Raw genomic sequence first — 27,134 nt, forward strand, 5'->3', positions numbered from 1 at the left:
TAACCTCTCCTCACCTCACCTCACCTAATCCCCTCACTACATGACCACTGAGACCGCTCCACTCATCAACCACTCTGCTTGAAAAACCAGTTTCTTCCCATTTCTTTCCTCAACCTGAATTTTTCAAGTTTAAACCCATTATTTCTGGTTGTGTCCCCACTACTGATCCTAAGAACTACATTATGTCCCCTTTGTTCAAACCCTTATACCACTTCAATACTTGTATCAGAGTGAAGCCTGTGTTAGTGGGTGTTGGAGGGCGTCTGTGAGTGAGTGGGCCAGTGGGTGGCCAGGCTGTGATGGGCGTGGCAGGGTGTGGGCGTGATGGGCGTGTCTTGGCTTGTAAAGCTGTAAAGGAAGATTCCTAACACTCCAGGAAATATTGAAGGACTTTATTTTATCTGTAAATTCATTGAAAATGTCAAAATAAATCAAATCAAAATGAGTGATCTAATACAGTATAGGTACCTATATAATACCTATACTGTATTCTCACTATATAGAATTGTATTTCTTCAAGGGATAATAAAATGTTTCAATGTTTCAATGTTCACCTAATTATATAATGTAATTAAGATTTGCTGCATTATAACATTTATTACAATGATGACATCACTCCATCAATACACTGTAGTGTTGTAAACGTGTATTTTAACCAAAATTAATAATTAATAATGAATATAATTTTGAAATTAGTTTTGTTGTCAAGCTTTGAAGAAAACAGCGGAGAGTGTTCCAACATAGTGTACTGTACAATGATTAAGTGACTTGTTTTGCAAGGATAGCGTTACTTGTTGAAATATGTAACCATTTCTTTTCAGCGGCCTTCATTTGTCATGTTACCCTTGTTCCCTTGTTGTTTGTTTTGCACAGGTCGCTTCATTTGTTTTCATATATGTATTGTGAAACCTAAAGGAAGGGTGAGGCACCCCGCCCCACCCCGCCAGGCTACCAGTCTGGCTGTGGGCAGTGTCAGGTAGTGTTACGCATCCCCCCCTTCCAGTCATTGGGGTTGGGTTGGGTTGGGTTAGGTGAGGTCAGGCTGAATTAGGTTAGGTTAGATTAATGTTAGGATCAAATTAGGTTAGGCTAGGTAAGGTTTCCATGTTAACCACAAAGATAACATTGAGTACATGGCAACACTGTCCCTGCCTTTCAATCATTCTCATACGTTCCTCCAGGCACTCTCTAAGAAATCTTTCACACCCTCAATCACCCGACCACTTACCTGTTTCTCAACACACAGCCCCACCAGGTACTCCATCCATTCCCTAGCATTCCTCTCTCTCATCTCACTACATGCTTCTACTCCTATCTCTTCTGTCACTACACCTAACATCCTGTCTCTTGCACACTCCAGTATCAAGTATTCTACTGTCTCATCCACACCCTCTCGCATACCTCACACACCTTGCTTCCTCCATTCTTCCACCTATACACCCTGCTGTTCACCTCCAGGGACTTGGTCCTGGCTCTGAACAGCAGTTCCCCCCCGCGGCTCCCATCATAAAAACTTTCACACGTAGGCCGGTCCTTTCTCCGATACCATTCTAGCGTTGTCTTCTCACTCATCCCCCTCCTCCACTCTGCTTTTCCTTTCTCTTCCACACGCCTATTGATTTCTCTCTTATTTGCGTCTACACTTCCATGTCCTATGGCTCCTCTTAACAACCATTCCATTTCACCCACCCAAATTTCTATATTAAACGACTCCTGTGCCCACTGTCCATACACGTTCCATTCGGACACCTTTTTTGCCCATTTACTCCCATCCATCCTCTGCAGTGTAACCCAATACCTCAACACTGCCTTAGCTAACCTTTCCCTAAATGTACTCCACCCCATATCTCCTCTGATCGCCTCCACTGCCACATACCTGTTGGCACCTAACGCTATCCTGCCTGTCATGTTCTGCAGCACCTCTAGCCTATTCAGGTCTTTCCTAGTCCACACTGTTGTTTCTAAACCATACATGATGCTGGGGATAGCTACTCCCTTCCATAGTCCTCTAACTACCTCATACTTATTTGCCCTGCACCGTGCTACACTACCTAGCCTCCCCACCCATTGGTTAGTCCGTGCTATTCTTTCCTGCTTGGTCCTTTGACACCCTCTTTCATCCAGCCAGATACTTGTACTGCTTTGTTCTTCCTATTTCCTCCCCACCCACCATCCATGTCCTGTCCCTGTCTAATGCATCCCCATTTACTACTAATACTTTACTCTTCTCCCTGCTGAATCTAACGTCAAAATCCCTTCCATACTGTCCTGTTCGCCTCACTCTCGCTGCCATCTCCTCCACATGTAGGCCAAATAGTAAAGGGGAAAGAAGACAGCCTTGTCTCACTCCTCTCTCATTACTTACCCATCCAGTCACCAGATCCCCCATACTAAACACCGCTCTTGTATTCTCATACATACTCCTAATGATTCTCACTATCTTCTCACTCACCCCAACTTTTTCTAATACCTTGCACAGCATTCTCCTATCTACTCTATCATAGGCCTTCTCTATGTCTAGAAAAGCTAAATACTTCTTCCTACCGTCCTTTCTCGCTCTCCCTATCACTTCATTTACTACATACATGTTATCCTCACCTGTTCTATCCTTCCTAAACCCATTCTGTTCCTCACCCATTACCCTATTTCTTTCTATCACTTCACTCAGTCTTTCATTCAACACACCACAGAATATCTTACACACTGAATCACACACTGCTATTGGTCTATAGTTCCTAATTTCCTTCCTACTTTTACTACCTCCTTTATGTACAAGTGTCACTCTACTTTCATTCCAGGTTGCAGGCACTCTTTCATCCCTCCAAATCCTTCCAAACAACTCATGCAGCCCCTCAATCACTCCTCGACCACCCTCTCTGTAAAATTCATTCAGAATCCCATCGATACCCGGAGCCTTACCTCTCTTTAATTTCTTTACATACCTCTCAATCTCATCCATACTGATCTCTTCATTCATTCCATCCTCTATTTTCCTACCTAGGGTGATGTTTCCTAAGTTCCTAGCTGGCTCATTCACTCCTCCGATAGCTTTCCAGTACTCTTCTATCTCTCTAATCATTTCCTCCCTTTCCTTAATTCTCCTTCCATTCACTACTAACTCTTCTACATGGTCTACTTTATTACCTTCCTCTCCTCTTAAAAATTTATACCATTCCTACCTCCTTCACCCTTTCTCCTAAGTTCCTCAATAATTTTCCTCTCCTCATTCCCTCTGGCCCTCCTGATTAATGCTTTCACCTCTTGCTGCTTACTCCTATACTCTTCCCACATTCTATCATACTCTATTCTCTCTACCTCACTGTTCTGTCTGTACCTTCTAAGGCTCCTACATCTCCTATTCAGTTGCCTTCTTTCCTTCCTCGCCTTGTCTTTCTCTTTGTTCCACCACCTCTTCCCTTTCCTTTCCCTCCCTTTACCTCTTGGTTCTATCCTACCAATACTCTCCTCTGCGGCTATGGTTAGCAAACATATTCCTATACTACAGTAACTTCTCACTCCCTCTGGCATGTCATTTATATAATAATTGATCAGGACCAAGCACCGAACCTTGGTTACCTTCCTCCACTCTGACTTCACTCCCTTCACTCCCACCGTCCTCATTTCTCTACCTGTCAAATCATTTCTCATCCACTCCGTCAGATTTGCCCTCATTCCTCCGATACTACTTCACTTCCACATCAATCTGTTATGTGGTACTTTATCAAATGCTTTTTTGAAGTGTAGGTCTACACAATCAACCCATCCATCCCTCTCTTGTCAAATATCCACCACTCTTGAGTAGAAACATAGCAAATTTGATACACACCATTTCCCTTTTGTAAAGCCAAACTGTTTCTCACTTAGTATTTGTTTGTTTTCCAGGAAGTCACACCACTTGCTTTTGATCACTTGTTCACATATGTTACACATAATGGTGGTCAAAGAAACAGCTCTATAATTCAATGGTTCCATGCGACATCCACTTTTGTAAATTGGTACTACATACATTTGCCCTTTTCCATTGATTGTACTGGTGGGTGCACCTGTCCCGTGTTGATAAATGTTCTTGTTAAATCTAAAATTGGATCTAGCAACTGCTCTTGACATTCATTCTTTTAACATTCTTCTGGTCCCATTGCCTTGTTAACATCTAATTGACTCAACAAAACTTTTGCAGTGTGACTCTTTGTTGCATCCATCTTGTCACACACAGGTAACACCGTCGATTGAATTGTGTTTCTTGTGTGAATACTTGGCACAAATCCTCATTCAATTTTTCAACAATGACACTTGTATCTTCATATATATAATCTCCAACCTTTCATTTATCAACTCTTTCTTTTTTCTCTAACTTACCATTAATGAATTTATCAAACATTTTGGGATCACTTTCACAATTCTCTGTTGAAATTGTTGTTGTTGTTGTTGTTGTTGTTGTTGTTCTCACTTGAACATATTTCTTTCTTGCATTCCTATATGCTTCTCTCTCCACTTCCTCTTGTTTGTATTTTTCCCATGCCTTTTCCTTCTCCCTTTTTGCCTTGTCACAGGTTTTGTTAAACCATTGATCTCCTTTAAGATTTTCTTAGTATATATATTTTGGCACAAACTTCTCTGCGGCCTCCATCAATTTTTCATATTTGAAGTGCATGTTTGTTTCCTGGTACATTTGGGACCAATCCACATTTCCAAAGTCATTTCTCAACTCCTTGTATCTTCCCTTAGCATAATAATTTAGGCATTTGGTGAATCCCACCTTGACCTCAAATTTCAATCCTTCATGATCACTCTTCCCCAAAGGACACTCATGCTCAATCTCATTTTGTAGATGGACTCCCTTTGTGAGTATCAAGTCCAGTCTCGACGGGGCATCACCCCTCCTTCCCCTTGTTGGATGCCTCACCCACTGTGTCATCAAATTTCCCACCGCATAATTTAATAGCTGCTCTGCTCACCCCATTCTCCACCATTCCCCACTTCAAATTCTTCCCAATTGACGTCTTTACAGTTGAAATCTCCAAGTAGAACCATTTTTGCTTTCTTTGCAGCTTCATTTGTCATTGTTTCCAATGTGCTTTCCACCATACTGTTAGACTGATCATTTGACCATCCACTTGTTGTTTTGGGTGGTACATACACACTTACAATATTGATATCTTGCCTTCCATCACTCACCACCACACCCACCACTTCATTTTACACTACTTTTACACTACTAACTCTTTTCCTCTTAACACAATTATTCCACCTCCAATTTTAGTCACTCTATCTTTTCTCTCTGTGTGTGTGTGTGTGTGTGTGTGAGAGAGAGAGAGAGAGAGAGAGAGAGAGAGAGAGAGAGAGAGAGAGAGAGAGGTGGTGGTGGGCTAAGAGAGAGAGAGAGAGAGAGAGAGAGGGAGGTCCGTGGTGGGCTGAAAGAGAGAGAGGTGGTGGGCTAAGGGAGAGAGATAAGACCATTTTATTGACATCAGGAAGGGTGTATGGAGGGCAGAAGATTAATGGCCACAGTCTTCACTATTTAAACCCCCACATGAGTTTGTGAAGCTGTAGAAAATCACCAAATAGTCACTAGAATGAATAGATAAATGGACAGATAGAAAGATAAATAGATAGATAGATAAATAAATCAACTCGTAGATCGATAAGATGTGTATATTCCTTTACTTATGATCACTTCACTGTGGTATATTGCCAGAAATACTCATAGATCAAGAAAAGAGGCGATAGAAATAGAGAACGAGGGAAATATCTGAGTGTGTTTTGCAGTAAAGAGGCAAGTTTTAGGAGATGTGACTTGCTTCCTTCAGCCAAACATGTGTCACAATGCAGTCACCAGTCTGACATTTCATAGCCGTGGTCACTTCTTCCCGATATACCTTTCAAATATCTCGATTTCTCTTTCCTTTTCCCGCGCTCTATCAAAACACTCCCTGTAAACGTAGAAGCTGTTTCATGTATACTGCCTTTCTATAACCACAGCAGGGCAATACAACGAAAAGAAAGGATGAAAAATAAAGAATAAATCAATATGTGCAATTTATAGAAGTAGTGTCTCATTAATAATAGATTTAGTAAGTTATTATACACATTTATACTAAGGATCATCACAAACACACCTGCCCTACACGTCAACCGGGAGGACCAGTTGTGTTGTTGTTGTTGGTGGTGGTAGTGGTATTTATATGCTTGTGTGAAGATAGATGGATAAGCGGGTAATTTGATGGGTTGATAGATATGTAAATGGACAGTTGGGCAAACAAATAGATATATGGATAGGCAGGCAGATAGATAAGTCAATAAATTCGTAAATGATTACCAATATAGATGTGCATGTAGATAGAAAAAAAGTCTATATTCCTCTACTTAGTGTCCTGTCACCCTGGTTTATTGTCAGAAATACTCGTATATCAGGCGGTAGAAATGGTGAATGAAAAAATAGTACAGTCTGCCTTTTAAGCACCTTGTTTATTGCCTCGCGGGAGTTGCTACACTCGCTGTACAAGATACAATTTAATATTTCCTGCTTTGACAAATAACAAAAGCTGGACACGATAACGAAGAGGAAGATGTCACAATAACCAATAAATCGACATGTGGTATTTGTATAAGCATAGCGTCTCATTAATAAGAGATTTAGTGACAGATAGTTATCATAAACATATATACATGCGTCCTGACTTCACAGATAACCTTTTGCTACGGCAGTAGTCTCTTAGCGGTGGTGGTGGTGAACACAGTTGTGGCGGTGGGCTATACTGACCCATGCACATCCACACCCAGAGACACACACACACACACACACACACACACACACACACACACACACACACACACACACACACACACACACACACACACACAAATAAAGTGAAGTGTTGCTATATTACCGACAGTTTTCAAGGAGCACCAAGAGGCAATCAGTATGAGAAACCGTGCAAGCCTTCACCACACTGCCTAATCTTCGTCTATTAAAGGTATTTATAAGGCTATTCATTTAATGTTAGGTTTTCTTTACATATGAGAGTGAAAACAGTACGCAAATATTTTCAAGTAATGGTATAAGGAGCATAAAAGAGCAAGGCGTCTGTATTACCCTCTCATATTTGTTTCCTTCACTTACCCTCGGCCAAACATGTGTCACAAGGTAGCCACCAGTCTAACATTTCATTTAGTCTAGTCAAAATTTCTCTGTGTGGCTTAATTTTGGTTTGGTGAGATGATAAAGGCTATATATGGATGTCCCGCCGCCGGTGTTGCCTCCAGGCCGCTTCCCCCCCGACGGTCCCCTAGCCAACACCCTACACCCGCCCTCACCCACCCGTCACCAGCCAGTTGGGTCAAATACTTTTTCCAATATTTCCTGACGCTAATATTACGCTTCCATGGTATGTTTTTATGGTTTCTATAAATGTTTCGTAGTGTTTGAAGTGTGTTCCGCGCCTGTGCTGGGTAAATATGTGGCGTTTAGTGGTGTTTTATGGCGTATGTTAAAGGCTTTTAACGCTCAAAATTTCCCACTTGGAGTTTTGAGCTTTTTCATTTCAAGGTATAAGTGGGCCTTTATGGTAGCAAAAGAGTGCCTGTCCTCTTTTAAGTGTGAAATCAATCTATTGAGTGAAATATGTGGACTTTGAAATGGTGTTTGGTGCTGTTGTAAAAAGCTCTTATTTTTCTTTATTTTATTTGCTCACGTTTCTGCTTCTCGGTCTAACACGCTGTAGAATGCCCTAAAAGAAAGCTCAGACTCCCTGAAATGTGATAAAATACACGCCAAGTGAAAATGGCTTGACTTTACAGGACGTTTTAAGAGATTTATGGGTTAAAATGTTTTTGTACTTTTAACGTACTTAATTTAGACCTTTTTTAAAAACCAGTTAAGCTGGAGATATTTTGATATTTTGAAAATTAGTTTAAGTATTTATCACGTCATAAAATAACAAGCATTTGGCCGTGGCCTCGTTTTTGTAAAAGTCATTTTGAAATGAAATGATTTACGTAATTTAGCCGAGTCAGCCCCGTTCCCGTTCTCTCTCGGATGACCACAGCCCACCCAGGTAGTGGCTGGCGCCAATTTTCCAAATCCACAGTTCGTCGATATTTTGCCTAATATCTAGTGATTTCTACGTGTTTTCGTGGGTTTCTAGGTTCAGATGTTTAGATAATTGTAGCAGAAAGAGGAAGAAAGTTGAAATAAAGGAGGATAAAGAGGAAGAGAGGAGAAATGGAGGAGGAAGAGGAGCAGCAGCAAAGCTACAATACTTAAGTCACCCTCCTTTTCCTAAATATTTTGCCTAATATCTAGTGTTTTGATGTGTTTCTAGGCTCAGACGTGTGGATGGAAGGAGGAGGAGGAAGAAGAAGGAGTAATAATGGAGAAGAATGAAGAAAAAATGAGAAATAAAGGTGGAATAGTAGAAGAAGCCAAGGTGTAATATTTAGGTAAGTGTATTAGTATGTTTTGAGTGTGGTTTGGGAGAACTTTGAGGGATTGGTTGGTGTTCTGAGTGGGATTTGGTATTATTATGAGTGTTATAAGTGGTGGGGTGGGGTTAGTGGTCTTTTGGGTGTGTGTGGGGGATATTTCATTAAATATTGGGTGTTTCTAGTGAGTTTGGAGGTATTTTAACCTGTTCTGTGTTTTCTTAGTGTGTTCTGGAATGTTATTGAGATTTTAAGAGGGTTTGGGTATGTGTGGTTTGTCGTGGGTGTGTGTAAGAGTGAATTGGGCCTATACAAGGATTTTTGAGTATGTTTTGAGGCCTTCAACAGGCTAGCTCAGTGTCAGTGGGCCCTTATAACAAGTGTCCTTTATCATTGATTACCCGCTTCGTTCCCAGGTGACGACAGGCAGAATGAGGTGGACGTGGCGGAGGCTGTGGGCGGTCAATTCACGGCGCAGATTACCTACACCTTGCACCACACTGACTGCCCGCCGCTGTTCACTAAAGTCGGGCAAGCCTGTGTCTCCGTGTTCTGCCCTGGATATAGGAGTAAAGGAAATTGTGGTTTTTGTTGTTGTTGTTCTTGTTTTTCTGTTAAGATTTGTTTGCTCTCTCTCTCTCTCTCTCTCTCTCTCTCTCTCTCTCTCTCTCTCTCTCTCTCTCTCTCTCTCTCTCTCTCTCTCTCTCTCTCTCTCTCTCTCTCTCTCTCTCTCTCTCTCTCTCTAGTAGTGTAGTGTAGTGGTGTTCACTACATGTGTGTGTGTGTGTGTGTGTGTGTGTGTGTGTGTGTGTGTGTGTGTGTGTGTGTGTGTGTGTGTGTGTGTGTGTGTGTGTCTAGGGATGATATTGGTAACTTGGGTGTCTGTAATGTGTTTTGGGTGAGCTTTTTATATTTTGAGGTGTTGCAGGGTGTTTTGGGTTAGTTTTGAGTGATTTAAGTTGTTTGTGTGTGTGTCAGTTGTGTATGGTGTGTTTTGTGGTGTGGTGTCAGTATTGGTGCATACTGTGTGCTTGTAGTGAATTGTAAGTGCGTTTATTGGTACTATGAGGTTTTTCATGTTGGCAGTATCCAAGGGGATTTGACAAAGCTAGGTTCAATGATTTCAAATTGTTGACCATTATAACAGGTTCGGCAGTGTTCCAAATTGATATGGACAGTAAACTGAACAATTGTTTTGGTATTCCCCTCCTCTGACTAAGTAATTCAGCCTCTTTTCACCGCCGAAATGTTGAATCTCCTTCTCTTTTATCGTTATTTTCATGCTAACTGTTCTACAGATCTTGCTATCTTTATGCCTCCCTCGTCCTGCGGCCTCGCTTTACAAGGCTTTCTTCTCATCCCTATTGTGTCCAACTTCCCAACGCAAGAGTTAACCAGTACTCTCAATCATTCATCCTTTTCATTTGTACAATCTGGAACTCCCTACCTGCATCTGTATTTCTGAATTCTTGCGACTTGTCTTCTTTGAAGAGAGAGATATCGAGGCATTTCCTCCTTGTTTTGGCTGACGCTTTTCCACTTTTTAGAGAGCCAGCACTCAAGTGGGCCTTTTTTTTTTTTTTTCTTTTTCTTTGTTTCTTGCCCTTGGCTGGCGCTCTTCCTACATGAAAAAAAAAAAAACCTCTCGGGACACAAGTCCTCTGCTCATCACTCATCATTCGTCGACGTGTTATCATTGTACCACACGGGTTGGGATTTTCATTGAAGGAAAACTCTCTTCCAAGTCAATTTTACATATATTTCAAATAAAGTAAAGTACATTCGACCAAAAAACGATGAAAGTGACGCGGCACTCTTAACCAACAACAGAGAAACACACTCTCCTCACTTGAATACACGACTTAGCTCCACATAATGACACCCTCGATTATATTAACACGAAATTCCACTGCCCTGATCACATTACCCACCTGATCAGAGACCCTCGCTCACCGTGACGCGTCCACACCCCACATATGTCCGAGTAGAGAGTGCCACTCACTCCCTTCATCCGAGATCGCGTCCTTTCCTGCCCCCACTCAAATCTACTGCCCGCGTGCCAATTCACGCAATGTTAAATACGCTGCCTTCCTTACTCTATTCCTCCTTATACATGTTGTAGTACACTTCATGCTAACACTAATATTTCTACCATGCACAACATTCCAAAATCCCTACTCATAAAGTTCCTCCGCTCGTATTAATTATGCGTTTGGTACGGCAGTTTTCCTCCTTAGGCCTACAGAGCCACCCACGCAAACCCGATCCACATTGGCTCTCCTTAACATACCATACTTATCGTTACATCATCCACAATACCTTCCTCAACCCTGTGTACTACAAGACAACAGGCATTGAGGAGGACGCCATTTCAATATTGTTCCATCTCTTGTTCCAGGATTCAGTACTACTAACGCCAAAGAAGTGAGGCAAGTTTTTGGAGTGAGCGTGCATGACATACAACGGACACCAGATTGCTACTACTGCCGGTGTTGCCAAAGGAACAAGAGGAGGAAAAAAGGAAGAGGGAGAAGAAAAGGGTGATTCTTGGAGACGTACCAATGAAGTTCTGAAGGTTGGCCACAGATCTTCATCACTGGTGTAGTGTATTTCATTGACCATTTGTAGATTGGGTTGATAAATTTGTAGAATTTGTAGACAGTTGTAGATATGTAGCGGGTATGGTTTTTTGCAATGCCTTATCTACACCAGCAGAAAACGGTAATATTTAGAAGTTATGCATAGCATTGTAATAGGAGTGTACGGTGTACATATGTATATAGTATTTAAGAAAGGAGAGTGTAGACTAAGAGAGGAAGGTAACCTCTTGGGTCACGATTCCTCTGCTCATCACTCATCCTTCCTGTTGTGAAGCACAAAGGTATTGTTACGTGTTTCCCGAGATGATGTTTTGTGAGTCTTTCAATGCAATACTTAATTTAAGTGTCTGGCCAGTGTCTTGTAACGTGGTGCAGTTTTTGTTACTTGTATTTATTTTTCATACCTACTGATATGACGATATCTTGTGAATGATACTCCTATATATTTCTAATGGCAACACAATATCTCTTGATATAATAAAATGCATAATGTATCGACTTGTTTTCCTATCAGTTGAAAGAGATGCAAAACAATATCTGGTTTGCAAGTGAAGCGAAATTAGTGAACAATTTGTTGCATGGCGCCACAGCGTCTGAGGTGATATAATGCCACAATATAGTTGCATGGAAATACTAGTAGTAATGTGTAAACTGACACACTCCCGTTCATGATGGCGAAGGTGGGCAGGTGTGGGTGTTGGCGGTGCTGGAGAAGATATTTACATGCTTGTGTGTAGATAGATAGATAGATAACTTGGTAATTTGATAGGTTCATTCATAGGGAAATGAACAACATTTCGATGGTGTATACACTGCTACAACAATAAACTTATCAATCAATCAATTAAACATCAATCGGATTTAAAAGGCGAGTGATTAGAGGGTGGCGATCGAGACTCCCGAGACAGGTTTGCTCTGCGTCACTCGGAGGGATAAACGGTCAACGGGGCCCTATACTGATTAGCCTGTGTGTTAATCAAGCCAATTACTTCGTCTAGGAACATTTGTAGCATGTATAACAATGATTTGGCGATCTTTTTTGCGGCTTTTCAAGGTGGATCTGGTGACGTAGAATATTTCCATTTGGCAACTCCACCACGTCCACCACCACCACCGCCGCCAGTGACCAGACGTCCTCTTCCTCACCAGACACGAGACCTGGGAACACGGTGACCGCCCCACTTGCCCCACCTAGTCCACCAGCTCCACCTGCTCAGTGAGAGGGTGAGTCTATTAATAGAGTGGAGGTAACAAACATGATGAGACAGTGATGGGACGGTAATGGGGCGGATAATTTAATAGAAAGCTGTATAATAATGCACTGAAGGGGTGACGTGACGTGTGGGAGTGAGTGGATAGAGAAGGGTAGTTAATTAATGGTGCCACAGAGTCATTAGTGATGGGACGGTGATGGGACAGTGACGGGGTTGACAGGCTGTACTAGGAAGGTGTGTCGTGCATTGAAGGAGTCACATGTGGACAGTTAGCGGTAAGGTAGTTAATTAGGCGTATGGTAGTTATAATGCGTGGGAGGGTGGTGCCTGCTTTAACAAGAAACACAAGAGGGCATGGCGAGGTGGACTGCTGGAAGATAATTACACTGAACTCTGCTTTATGTAGTGCATCAATCACCACCACAAGATGGAGACACTCTTTGTAAGAGTTACACGCCGCCTCCTGACACTTCTAGTAAACACCCTTATCTCTCTCTCTCTCTCTCTCTCTCTCTCTCTCTCTCTTAATTAAGGCGTGTACACACTTGTTGCATTTCCACGTATCGGATCACCGTTGCGTAGCAGTGTTGACAGGATAGTGCTTCACCGTTGCGTGTCAAAATATGACACAAAGTTACGCAACGGGTTCCATCCGCCATTTTTCGGTATTTTGGCGTCATCTCAAAGGAATGATACACAACTTACCAACCTTCGTGTGTGTGTGTGTGTGTGTGTGTGTGTGTGTGACAAGGAGCGTGGGATCGTCCAGTTGCATGTTCAGTGTTGTCGTGGACGGGCATGAATATTTTTTGCAATTTTGACCCCAATTGCAGACAAACTCAAAATCAGTTGTGTGTATCCTTGTCACGTTTTGATACAGTTCCGTCACATGCTGGAATTTCAAGTCAGTCAACACAGTATTGTTTCATTACACATACATAGTGTAGACACCCACCAACTCCGTCATTCATTTTTCCTTTTTTTTTTATTTGATGTTCATGAATAAAACTAAACGTGGCCACAGACAACTGCACATTTGCACTCATATCTACGGTCAGGAACAAACTGAATGACACTGTTGCATCACTCAACGATGATACACCACGCGGATAGGCAAAAATGGGTACAATACCCTGTTGCACGGTAACGCATTATAAGGTGATACGCAACGATGAAACGATGCGTGGAAATTCAGTAAGTGTGTACACACCTTTAGAAAGTGTTGGTGGTGATGATGTCAGTGTGCTGTGTATTGGTGGTGGTGGTGGTGATTGTTGGTGATGGTGTGTTTGCTTGTTTTGCATCGTGAATATTGATTGATTGAGTGGCTGAAAGATTGACGGATTGATGGATAGATTGCCTGTCTAACTAATAGATTCACTGACTGACTGACATTTGGACTGACTCACTGACTGACTGACTGACTGACTGACTGACTGATTAAATGAATAAAATACTAACTAAATGACTGACTATCTGGCTGACTGACTATTTGGCTAACTGACTGAATGGGCAGATGCGGGAACTGGCAGTGGTTGTGGTGGTGGTGGTGGTGGTGGTGGTAGAGGTATTTATATGCTTGTGTGAAGATAGATGGATAAGCGGGTAATTTGATGGGTTGATAGATATGTAAATAGACAGTTGGGCAAACAAACAGATAGATGGATAGGCAGGCAGATAGATGAGTCAATGAATTCGTATATAAATAATAATATAGATGTGTATGTAGATAGAAAAAAAGTCTATATTGCTCTACTTAGTATCCTGTCACCCTGGTTTATTGTCAGAAATACTCGTATATCAGGCGGTAGAAATGGAGAATGAGAAAAATAGTACAGTCTGCCTTTTAAGCACCTTGTTTATTGCCTCGCGGATTTGCCAACACTCGCTGTACAACAAGATACAATTTAATATTTCCTGCTTTGACAAATAACAAAAGCTGGACACGATAACGAAGAGGAAGATGTCACAATAACCAATAAATCGACATGTGGTATTTGTATAAGCATAGCGTCTCATTAATAAGAGATTTAGTGACAGATAGTTATCATAAACATATATACATGCGTCCTGACTTCACAGATAACCTTTTGCTACGGCAGTAGTCTCTTAGCGGTGGTGGTGGTGAACACAGTTGTGGCGGTGGGCTATACTGACCCATGCACATCCACACCCAGAGACACACACACGCACACACACACACACACACACACACACACACACACACACACACACACAAATAAAGTGAAGTGTTGCTATATTACCGACAGTTTTCAAGGAGCACCAAGAGGCAATCAGTATGACAAACCGTGCAAGCCTTCACCACACTGCCTAATCTTCGTCTATTAAAGGTATTTATAAGGCTATTCACTTAATGTTAGGTTTTCTTTACATATGAGAGTGAAAACAGTACGCAAATATTTTCAAGTAATGGTATAAGGAGCATAAAAAGCAAAGCGTCTGTATTACCCTCTCATATTTGTTTCCTTCACTTACCCTCGGCCAAACATGTGTCACAAGGTAGCCACCAGTCTAACATTTCATTTAGTCTAGTCAAAATTTCTCTGTGTGGCTTAATTTTGGTTTGGTGAGATGATAAAGGCTATATATGGATGTCCCGCCGCCGGTGTTGCCTCCAGGCCGCTTCCCCCCCGACGGTCCCCTAGCCCAAACCCTACACCCGCCCTCACCCACCCGTCACCAGCCAGTTGGGTCAAATACTTTTTTTCCAATATTTCCTGACGCTAATATTACGCTTCCATGGTATGTTTTTATGGTTTCTATAAATGTTTCGTAGTGTTTGAAGTGTGTTCCGCGCCTGTGCTGGGTAAATATGTGGCGTTTAGTGGTGTTTTATGGCGTATGTTAAAGGCTTTTAACGCTCAAAATTTCCCACTTGGAGTTTTGAGCTTTTTCATTTCAAGGTATAAGTGGGCCTTTATGGTAGCAAAAGAGTGCCTGTCCTCTTTTAAGTGTGAAATCAATCTATTGAGTGAAATATGTGGACTTTGAAATGGTGTTTGGTGCTGTTGTAAAAAGCTCTTATTTTTCTTTATTTTATTTGCTCACGTTTCTGCTTCTCGGTCTAACACGCTGTAGAATGCCCTAAAAGAAAGCTCAGACTCCCTGAAATGTGATAAAATACACGCCAAGTGAAAATGGCTTGACTTTACAGGACGTTTTAAGAGATTTATGGGTTAAAATGTTTTGTACTTTTAACGTACTTAATTTAGACCTTTTTTAAAAACCAGTTAAGCTGGAGATATTTTGATATTTTGAAAATTAGTTTAAGTATTTATCACGTCATAAAATAACAAGCATTTGGCCGTGGCCTCGTTTTTGTAAAAGTCATTTTGAAATGAAATGATTTACGTAATTTAGCCGAGTCAGCCCCGTTCCCGTTCTCTCTCGGATGACCACAGCCCACCCAGGTAGTGGCTGGCGCCAATTTTCCAAATCCACAGTTCGTCGATATTTTGCCTAATATCTAGTGATTTCTACGTGTTTTCGTGGGTTTCTAGGTTCAGATGTTTAGATAATTGTAGCAGAAAGAGAAAGAAAGTTGAAATAAAGGAGGATAAAGAGGAAGAGAGGAGAAATGGAGGAGGAAGAGGAGCAACAGCAAAGCTACAATACTTAAGTCACCCTCCTTTTCCTAAATATTTTGCCTAATATCTAGTGTTTTGATGTGTTTCTAGGCTCAGACGTGTGGATGGAAGGAGGAGGAGGAAGAAGAAGGAGTAATAATTGAGAAGAATGAAGAAAAAATGAGAAATAAAGGTGGAATAGTAGAAGAAGCCAAGGTGTAATATTTAGGTAAGTGTATTAGCATGTTTTGAGTGTGGTTTGGGAGAACTTTGAGGGATTGGTTGGTGTTCTGAGTGGGATTTGGTATTATTATGAGTGTTATAAGTGGTGGGGGGTTAGTGGTCTTTTGGGTGTGTGTGGGGGATATTTCATTAAATATTGGGTGTTTCTAGTGAGTTTGGAGGTATTTTAACCTGTTCTGTGTTTTCTTAGTGTGTTCTGGAATGTTATTGAGATTTTAAGAGGGTTTGGGTATGTGTGGTTTGTCGTGGGTGTGTGTAAGAGTGAATTGGGCCTATACAAGGATTTTTGAGTATGTTTTGAGGCCCTCAACAGGCTAGCTCAGTGTCAGTGGGCCCTTATAACAAGTGTCCTTTATCATTGATTACCCGCTTCGTTCCCAGGTGACGACAGGCAGAATGAGGTGGACGTGGCGGAGGCTGTGGGCGGTCAATTCACGGCGCAGATTACCTACACCTTGCACCACACTGACTGCCCGCCGCTGTTCACTAAAGTCGGGCAAGCCTGTGTCTCCGTGTTCTGCCCTGGATATAGGAGTAAAGGAAATTGTGGTTTTTGGTGTTGTTGTTGTTGTTTTCTGTTAAGATTTGTTTGCTCTCTCTCTCTCTCTCTCTCTCTCTCTCTCTCTCTCTCTCTCTCTCTCTCTCTCTCTCTCTCTCTCTCTCTCTCTCTCTCTCTCTCTCTCTCTCTCTCTCTCTCTCTCTCTCTCTCTCTCTGTCTCTGTAGTGTAGTGTAGTGTGTTCACTACATGTGTGTGTGTGTGTGTGTGTGTGTGTGTGTGTGTGTGTGTGTGTGTGTGTGTGTGTAGGGATGATATTGGTCACTTGGGTGTCTGTAATGTGTTTTGGGTGAGCTTTTTATATTTTGAGGTGTTGCAGGGTGTTTTGGGTTAGTTTTGAGTGATTTAAGTTGTTTGTGTGTGTGTCAGTTGTGTATGGTGTGTTTTGTGGTGTGGTGTCAGTATTGGTGCATACTGTGTGCTTGTAGTGAATTGTAAGTGCGTTTATTGGTACTATGAGGTTTTTCATGTTGGCAGTATCCAAGGGGATTTGACAAAGCTAGTTTCAATGATTTCAAATTGTTGACCATTATAACAGGTTTGGCAGTGTTCCAAATTGATATGGACAGTAAACTGAACAATTGTTTTGGTATTATGGGTTTGGTACGGCAGTTTTCCTCCTTAGGTCTACAGAGCCACTCACGGAAACCCGATCCACCTTGGCTCTCCTTAACAAACCATCCTTATCGTTACATCATCCACAATTCCTTCCCCAACCCTGTGTACTACAAGACAACAGGCATTGAGGAGGACGCCATTTCAATATTGTTCCATCTCTTGTTCCAGGATTCAGTACTACTAACGCCAAAGAAGTGAGGCAAGTTTTTGGAGTGAGCGTGCATGACATACAACAGACACCAGACTGCTACTACTGCCGGTGTTGCCAAAGGAACAAGAGGAGGAAAAAAAAGGAAGAGAAAGAAGAAAAGGGTGATTCTTGGAGACGTACCAATAAAGTTCTGAAGGTTGGCCACAGATCTTCATCACTGGTGTAGTGTATTTCATTGACCATTTGTAGATTGGGTTGATAAATTTGTGGAATTTGTAGACAGTTGTAGATATGTAGCGGGTATGTTTTTTGCAATGCCTTATCTACACCAGCAGAAAATGTAATATTTAGAAGTTATGCATAGCATTGTAATAGGAGTGTACGGTGTACATATGTATATAGTATTTAAGAAAGGAGAGTGTAGACTAAGAGAGGAAGGTAACCTCTTGGGTCACGATTCCTCTGCTCATCACTCATCATTCCTGTTGTGAAGCACAAAGGTATTGTTACGTGTTTCCCGAGATGATGTTTTGTGAGTCTTTCAATGCAATACTTAATTTAAGTGTCTGGCCAGTGTCTTGTAACGTGGTGCAGTTTTTGTTACTTGTATTTATTTTTCATACCTACTGATATGACGATATCTTGTGAATGATACTCCTATATATTTCTAATGGCAACACAATATCTCTTGATATAATAAAATGCATAATGTATCGACTTGTTTTCCTATCAGTTGAAAGAGATGCAAAACAATATCTGGTTTGCAAGTGAAGCGAAATTAGTGAACAATTTGTTGCATGGCGCCACAGCGTCTGAGGTGATATGATGCCACAATATAGTTGCATGGAAATACTAGTAGTAATGTGTAAACTGACACACTCCCGTTCATGATGGCGAAGGTGGGCAGGTGTGGGTGTTGGCGGTGCTGGAGAAGATATTTACATGCTTGTGTGTAGATAGATAGATAGATAACTTGGTAATTTGATAGGTTCATTCATAGGGGAAATGAACAACATTTCGATGGTGTATACACTGCTACAACAATAAACTTATCAATCAATCAATTAAACATCAATCGGATTTAAAAGGCGAGTGATTAGAGGGTGGCGATCGAGACTCCCGAGACAGGTTTGCTCTGCGTCACTCGGAGGGATAAACGGTCAACGGGGGCCTATACTGATTAGCCTGTGTGTTAATCAAGCCAATTACTTCGTCTAGGAACATTTGTAGCATGTATAACAATGATTTGGCGGTCTTTTTGCGGCTTTTCAAGGTGGATCTGGTGACGTAGAATATTTCCATTTGGCAACTCCCCACCACGTCCACCACCACCACCGCCGCCAGTGACCAGACGTCCTCTTCCTCACCAGACACGAGACCTGGGAACACGGTGACCGCCCCACTTGCCCCACCTAGTCCACCAGCTCCACCTGCTCAGTGAGAGGGTGAGTCTATTAATAGAGTGGAGGTAACAAACATGATGAGACAGTGATGGGACGGTAATGGGGCGGATAATTTAATAGAAAGCTGTATAATAATGCACTGAAGGGGTGACGTGACGTGTGGGAGTGAGTGGATAGAGAAGGGTAGTTAATTAATGGTGCCACAGAGTCATTAGTGATGGGACGGTGATGGGACAGTGACGGGGTTGACAGGCTGTACTAGGAAGGTGTGTCGTGCATTGAAGGAGTCACATGTGGACAGTTAGCGGTAAGGTAGTTAATTAGGCGTATGGTAGTTATAATGCGTGGGGAGGGTGGTGCCTGCTTTAACAAGAAACACAAGAGGGCATGGCGAGGTGGACTGCTGGAAGATAATTACACTGAACTCTGCTTTATGTAGTGCATCAATCACCACCACAAGATGGAGACACTCTTTGTAAGAGTTACACGCCGCCTCCTGACACTTCTAGTAAACACCCTTCTCTCTCTCTCTCTCTCTCTCTCTCTCTCTCTCTCTCTCTTAATTAAGGCGTGTACACACTTGTTGCATTTCCACGTATCGGATCACCGTTGCGTAGCAGTGTTGACAGGATAGTGCTTCACCGTTGCGTGTCAAAATATGACACAAAGTTACGCAACGGGTTCCATCCGCCATTTTTCGGTATTTTGGCGTCATCTCAAAGGAATGATACACAACTTACCAACCTTCGTGTGTGTGTGTGTGTGTGTGTGTGTGTGTGTGTGGACAAGGAGCGTGGGATCGTCCAGTTGCATGTTCAGTGTTGTCGTGGACGGGCATGAATATTTTTTTGCAATTTTGACCCCAATTGCAGACAAACTCAAAATCAGTTGTGTGTATCCTTGTCACGTTTTGATACAGTTCCGTCACATGCTGGAATTTCAAGTCAGTCAACACAGTATTGTTTCATTACACATACATAGAGTGTAGACACCCACCAACTCCGTCATTCATTTTTCCTTTTATTGATTTGATGTTCATGAATAAAACTAAACGTGGCCACAGACAACTGCACATTTGCACTCATATCTACGGTCAGGAACAAACTGAATGACACTGTTGCATCACTCAACGATGATACACCACGCGGATAGGCAAAAAATGGGTACAATACCCTGTTGCACGGTAACGCATTATAAGGTGATACGCAACGATAAAACGATGCGTGGAAATTCAGTAAGTGTGTACACACCTTTAGAAAGTGTTGGTGGTGATGATGTCAGTGTGCTGTGTATTGGTGGTGGTGGTGGTGATTGTTGGTGATGGTGTGTTTGCTTGTTTTGCATCGTGAATATTGATTGATTGAGTGGCTGAAAGATTGACGGATTGATGGATAGATTGCCTGTCTAACTAATAGATTCACTGACTGACTGACATTTGGACTGACTCACTGACTGACTGACTGACTGACTGACTGACTGATTAAATGAATAAAATACTAACTAAATGACTGACTATCTGGCTGACTGACTATTTGGCTAACTGACTGAATGGGCAGATGCGGAACTGGCAGTGGTTGTGGTGGTGGTGGTGGTGGTGGTGGTAGGGTATTTATATGCTTGTGTGAAGATAGATGGATAAGCGGGTAATTTGATGGGTTGATAGATATGTAAATAGACAGTTGGGCAAACAAACAGATAGATGGATAGGCAGGCAGATAGATGAGTCAATGAATTCGTATATAAATAATAATATAGATGTGTATGTAGATAGAAAAAAAGTCTATATTGCTCTACTTAGTATCCTGTCACCCTGGTTTATTGTCAGAAATACTCGTATATCAGGCGGTAGAAATGGAGAATGAGAAAAATAGTACAGTCTGCCTTTTAAGCACCTTGTTTATTGCCTCGCGGGATTTGCCAACACTCGCTGTACAACAAGATACAATTTAATATTTCCTGCTTTGACAAATAACAAAAGCTGGACACGATAACGAAGAGGAAGATGTCACAATAACCAATAAATCGACATGTGGTATTTGTATAAGCATAGCGTCTCATTAATAAGAGATTTAGTGACAGATAGTTATCATAAACATATATACATGCGTCCTGACTTCACAGATAACCTTTTGCTACGGCAGTAGTCTCTTAGCGGTGGTGGTGGTGAACACAGTTGTGGCGGTGGGCTATACTGACCCATGCACATCCACACCCAGAGACACACACACGCACACACACACACACACACACACACACACACACACACACACACACACACAAATAAAGTGAAGTGTTGCTATATTACCGACAGTTTTCAAGGAGCACCAAGAGGCAATCAGTATGACAAACCGTGCAAGCCTTCACCACACTGCCTAATCTTCGTCTATTAAAGGTATTTATAAGGCTATTCACTTAATGTTAGGTTTTCTTTACATATGAGAGTGAAAACAGTACGCAAATATTTTCAAGTAATGGTATAAGGAGCATAAAAGAGCAAGGCGTCTGTATTACCCTCTCATATTTGTTTCCTTCACTTACCCTCGGCCAAACATGTGTCACAAGGTAGCCACCAGTCTAACATTTCATTTAGTCTAGTCAAAATTTCTCTGTGTGGCTTAATTTTGGTTTGGTGAGATGATAAAGGCTATATATGGATGTCCCGCCGCCGGTGTTGCCTCCAGGCCGCTTCCCCCGACGGTCCCCTAGCCAACACCCTACACCGCCCTCACCCACCCGTCACCAGCCAGTTGGGTCAAATACTTTTTCCAATATTTCCTGACGCTAATATTACGCTTCCATGGTATGTTTTTATGGTTTCTATAAATGTTTCGTAGTGTTTGAAGTGTGTTCCGCGCCTGTGCTGGGTAAATATGTGGCGTTTAGTGGTGTTTTATGGCGTATGTTAAAGGCTTTTAACGCTCAAAATTTCCCACTTGGAGTTTTGAGCTTTTTCATTTCAAGGTATAAGTGGGCCTTTATGGTAGCAAAAGAGTGCCTGTCCTCTTTTAAGTGTGAAATCAATCTATTGAGTGAAATATGTGGACTTTGAAATGGTGTTTGGTGCTGTTGTAAAAAGCTCTTATTTTTCTTTATTTTATTTGCTCACGTTTCTGCTTCTCGGTCTAACACGCTGTAGAATGCCCTAAAAGAAAGCTCAGACTCCCTGAAATGTGATAAAATACACGCCAAGTGAAAATGGCTTGACTTTACAGGACGTTTTAAGAGATTTATGGGTTAAAATGTTTTGTACTTTTAACGTACTTAATTTAGACCTTTTTTAAAAACCAGTTAAGCTGGAGATATTTTGATATTTTGAAAATTAGTTTAAGTATTTATCACGTCATAAAATAACAAGCATTTGGCCGTGGCCTCGTTTTTGTAAAAGTCATTTTGAAATGAAATGATTTACGTAATTTAGCCGAGTCAGCCCCGTTCCCGTTCTCTCTCGGATGACCACAGCCCACCCAGGTAGTGGCTGGCGCCAATTTTCCAAATCCACAGTTCGTCGATATTTTGCCTAATATCTAGTGATTTCTACGTGTTTTCGTGGGTTTCTAGGTTCAGATGTTTAGATAATTGTAGCAGAAAGAGGAAGAAAGTTGAAATAAAGGAGGATAAAGAGGAAGAGAGGAGAAATGGAGGAGGAAGAGGAGCAGCAGCAAAGCTACAATACTTAAGTCACCCTCCTTTTCCTAAATATTTTGCCTAATATCTAGTGTTTTGATGTGTTTCTAGGCTCAGACGTGTGGATGGAAGGAGGAGGAGGAAGAAGAAGGAGTAATAATGGAGAAGAATGAAGAAAAGAGAAATAAAGGTGGAATAGTAGAAGAAGCCAAGGTGTAATATTTAGGTAAGTGTATTAGCATGTTTTGAGTGTGGTTTGGGAGAACTTTGAGGATTGGTTGGTGTTCTGAGTGGGATTTGGTATTATTATGAGTGTTATAAGTGGTGGGGGGTTAGTGGTCTTTGGGTGTGTGTGGGGATATTTCATTAAATATTGGGTGTTTCTAGTGAGTTTGGAGGTATTTTAACCTGTTCTGTGTTTTCTTAGTGTGTTCTGGAATGTTATTGAGATTTTAAGAGGGTTTGGGTATGTGTGGTTTGTCGTGGGTGTGTGTAAGAGTGAATTGGGCCTATACAAGGATTTTTGAGTATGTTTTGAGGCCCTCAACAGGCTAGCTCAGTGTCAGTGGGCCCTTATAACAAGTGTCCTTTATCATTGATTACCCGCTTCGTTCCCAGGTGACGACAGGCAGAATGAGGTGGACGTGGCGGAGGCTGTGGGCGGTCAATTCACGGCGCAGATTACCTACACCTTGCACCACACTGACTGCCCGCCGCTGTTCACTAAAGTCGGGCAAGCCTGTGTCTCCGTGTTCTGCCCTGGATATAGGAGTAAAGGAAATTGTGGTTTTTGGTGTTGTTGTTGTTGTTTTCTGTTAAGATTTGTTTGCTCTCTCTCTCTCTCTCTCTCTCTCTCTCTCTCTCTCTCTCTCTCTCTCTCTCTCTCTCTCTCTCTCTCTCTCTCTCTCTCTCTCTCTCTCTCTCTCTCTCTCTCTCTCTCTCTCTCTCTCTCTCTGTGTGTGTGTGTGTGTGTGTGTGTGTGTGTGTGTGTGTCTAGTGTATGATATTGGTTCACTTGGGTGTGTGTGTGTGTGTGTTGTGTGTGTGTTTGTATATTTTGATGATATTGGTCAGGGGTGTCTGTAATGTGTTTTGGGTGAGCTTTTATATTTTGAGGTGTTGCAGGGTGTTTTGGGTTAGTTTTGAGTGATTTAAGTTGTTTGTGTGTGTGTCAGTTGTGTATGGTGTGTTTTGTGGTGTGGTGTCAGTATTGGTGCATACTGTGTGCTTGTAGTGAATTGTAAGTGCGTTTATTGGTACTATGAGGTTTTTCATGTTGGCAGTATCCAAGGGATTTGACAAAGCTAGTTTCAATGATTTCAAATTGTTGACCATTATAACAGGTTTGGCAGTGTTCCAAATTGATATGGACAGTAAACTGAACAATTGTTTTGGTATTATGGGTTTGGTACGGCAGTTTTCCTCCTTAGGTCTACAGAGCCACTCACGCAAACCCGATCCACCTTGGCTCTCCTTAACATACCATCCTTATCGTTACATCATCCACAATTCCTTCCCCAACCCTGTGTACTACAAGACAACAGGCATTGAGGAGGACGCCATTTCAATATTGTTCCATCTCTTGTTCCAGGATTCAGTACTACTAACGCCAAAGAAGTGAGGCAAGTTTTTGGAGTGAGCGTGCATGACATACAACAGACACCAGACTGCTACTACTGCCGGTGTTGCCAAAGGAACAAGAGGAGGAAAAAAGGAAGAGAAAGAAGAAAAGGGTGATTCTTGGAGACGTACCAATAAAGTTCTGAAGGTTGGCCACAGATCTTCATCACTGGTGTAGTGTATTTCATTGACCATTTGTAGATTGGGTTGATAAATTTGTAGAATTTGTAGACAGTTGTAGATATGTAGCGGGTATGTTTTTGCAATGCCTTATCTACACCAGCAGAAAATGTAATATTTAGAAGTTATGCATAGCATTGTAATAGGAGTGTACGGTGTACATATGTATATAGTATTTAAGAAAGGAGAGTGTAGACTAAGAGAGGAAGGTAACCTCTTGGGTCACGATTCCTCTGCTCATCACTCATCATTCCTGTTGTGAAGCACAAAGGTATTGTTACGTGTTTCCCGAGATGATGTTTTGTGAGTCTTTCAATGCAATACTTAATTTAAGTGTCTGGCCAGTGTCTTGTAACGTGGTGCAGTTTTTGTTACTTGTATTTATTTTTCATACCTACTGATATGACGATATCTTGTGAATGATACTCCTATATATTTCTAATGGCAACACAATATCTCTTGATATAATAAAATGCATAATGTATCGACTTGTTTTCCTATCAGTTGAAAGAGATGCAAAACAATATCTGGTTTGCAAGTGAAGCGAAATTAGTGAACAATTTGTTGCATGGCGCCACAGCGTCTGAGGTGATATAATGCCACAATATAGTTGCATGGAAATACTAGTAGTAATGTGTAAACTGACACACTCCCGTTCATGATGGCGAAGGTGGGCAGGTGTGGGTGTTGGCGGTGCTGGAGAAGATATTTACATGCTTGTGTGTAGATAGATAGATAGATAACTTGGTAATTTGATAGGTTCATTCATAGGGAAATGAACAACATTTCGATGGTGTATACACTGCTACAACAATAAACTTATCAATCAATCAATTAAACATCAATCGGATTTAAAAGGCGAGTGATTAGAGGGTGGCGATCGAGACTCCCGAGACAGGTTTGCTCTGCGTCACTCGGAGGGATAAACGGTCAACGGGGGCCTATACTGATTAGCCTGTGTGTTAATCAAGCCAATTACTTCGTCTAGGAACATTTGTAGCATGTATAACAATGATTTGGCGGTCTTTTTGCGGCTTTTCAAGGTGGATCTGGTGACGTAGAATATTTCCATTTGGCAACTCCCCCACCACGTCCACCACCACCACCGCCGCCAGTGACCAGACGTCCTCTTCCTCACCAGACACGAGACCTGGGAACACGGTGACCGCCCCACTTGCCCCACCTAGTCCACCAGCTCCACCTGCTCAGTGAGAGGGTGAGTCTATTAATAGAGTGGAGGTAACAAACATGATGAGACAGTGATGGGACGGTAATGGGGCGGATAATTTAATAGAAAGCTGTATAATAATGCACTGAAGGGGTGACGTGACGTGTGGGAGTGAGTGGATAGAGAAGGGTAGTTAATTAATGGTGCCACAGAGTCATTAGTGATGGGACGGTGATGGGACAGTGACGGGGTTGACAGGCTGTACTAGGAAGGTGTGTCGTGCATTGAAGGAGTCACATGTGGACAGTTAGCGGTAAGGTAGTTAATTAGGCGTATGGTAGTTATAATGCGTGGGGAGGGTGGTGCCTGCTTTAACAAGAAACACAAGAGGGCATGGCGAGGTGGACTGCTGGAAGATAATTACACTGAACTCTGCTTTATGTAGTGCATCAATCACCACCACAAGATGGAGACACTCTTTGTAAGAGTTACACGCCGCCTCCTGACACTTCTAGTAAACACCCTTATCTCTCTCTCTCTCTCTCTCTCTCTCTCTCTTAATTAAGGCGTGTACACACTTGTTGCATTTCCACGTATCGGATCACCGTTGCGTAGCAGTGTTGACAGGATAGTGCTTCACCGTTGCGTGTCAAAATATGACACAAAGTTACGCAACGGGTTCCATCCGCCATTTTTCGGTATTTTGGCGTCATCTCAAAGGAATGATACACAACTTACCAACCTTCGTGTGTGTGTGTGTGTGTGTGTGTGTGTGTGTGTGTGGACAAGGAGCGTGGGATCGTCCAGTTGCATGTTCAGTGTTGTCGTGGACGGGCATGAATATTTTTTGCAATTTTGACCCCAATTGCAGACAAACTCAAAATCAGTTGTGTGTATCCTTGTCACGTTTTGATACAGTTCCGTCACATGCTGGAATTTCAAGTCAGTCAACACAGTATTGTTTCATTACACATACATAGAGTGTAGACACCCACCAACTCCGTCATTCATTTTTCCTTTTTTTTTGATTTGATGTTCATGAATAAAACTAAACGTGGCCACAGACAACTGCACATTTGCACTCATATCTACGGTCAGGAACAAACTGAATGACACTGTTGCATCACTCAACGATGATACACCACGCGGATAGGCAAAAATGGGTACAATACCCTGTTGCACGGTAACGCATTATAAGGTGATACGCAACGATAAAACGATGCGTGGAAATTCAGTAAGTGTGTACACACCTTTAGAAAGTGTTGGTGGTGATGATGTCAGTGTGCTGTGTATTGGTGGTGGTGGTGGTGATTGTTGGTGATGGTGTGTTTGCTTGTTTTGCATCGTGAATATTGATTGATTGAGTGGCTGAAAGATTGACGGATTGATGGATAGATTGCCTGTCTAACTAATAGATTCACTGACTGACTGACATTTGGACTGACTCACTGACTGACTGACTGACTGACTGACTGACTGATAAATGAATAAAATACTAACTAAATGACTGACTATCTGGCTGACTGACTATTTGGCTAACTGACTGAATGGGCAGATGCGGGAACTGGCAGTGGTTGTGGTGGTGGTGGTGGTGGTGGTGGTAGGTATTTATATGCTTGTGTGAAGATAGATGGATAAGCGGGTAATTTGATGGGTTGATAGATATGTAAATAGACAGTTGGGCAAACAAACAGATAGATGGATAGGCAGGCAGATAGATGAGTCAATGAATTCGTATATAAATAATA

At 42.0% G+C, this 27,134-nt stretch overlaps 1 protein-coding gene and 1 long non-coding RNA gene across 2 annotated transcripts in view; one reads left to right on the forward strand and one right to left on the reverse strand.

The window, feature by feature from the left end:
• Positions 1–27,134, reverse strand: part of LOC123502384 — a 273,598-nt gene that overhangs the window by 51,053 nt on the left and 195,411 nt on the right. The window lies entirely within an intron of this gene.
• LOC123502426 overlaps positions 25,374–27,134 on the forward strand; it is a 16,826-nt gene continuing 15,065 nt past the window's right edge. Inside the window, exon 1 of the long non-coding RNA XR_006674052.1 lies at positions 25,374–25,434. This is a non-coding gene — a long non-coding RNA (uncharacterized LOC123502426). The remainder of the gene's footprint in view (positions 25,435–27,134) is intronic.

Source organism: Portunus trituberculatus, chromosome 11, assembly GCF_017591435.1.
Source record: "Portunus trituberculatus isolate SZX2019 chromosome 11, ASM1759143v1, whole genome shotgun sequence".
In the NCBI taxonomy this organism is placed as follows: Eukaryota; Metazoa; Arthropoda; class Malacostraca; order Decapoda; family Portunidae; genus Portunus; species Portunus trituberculatus.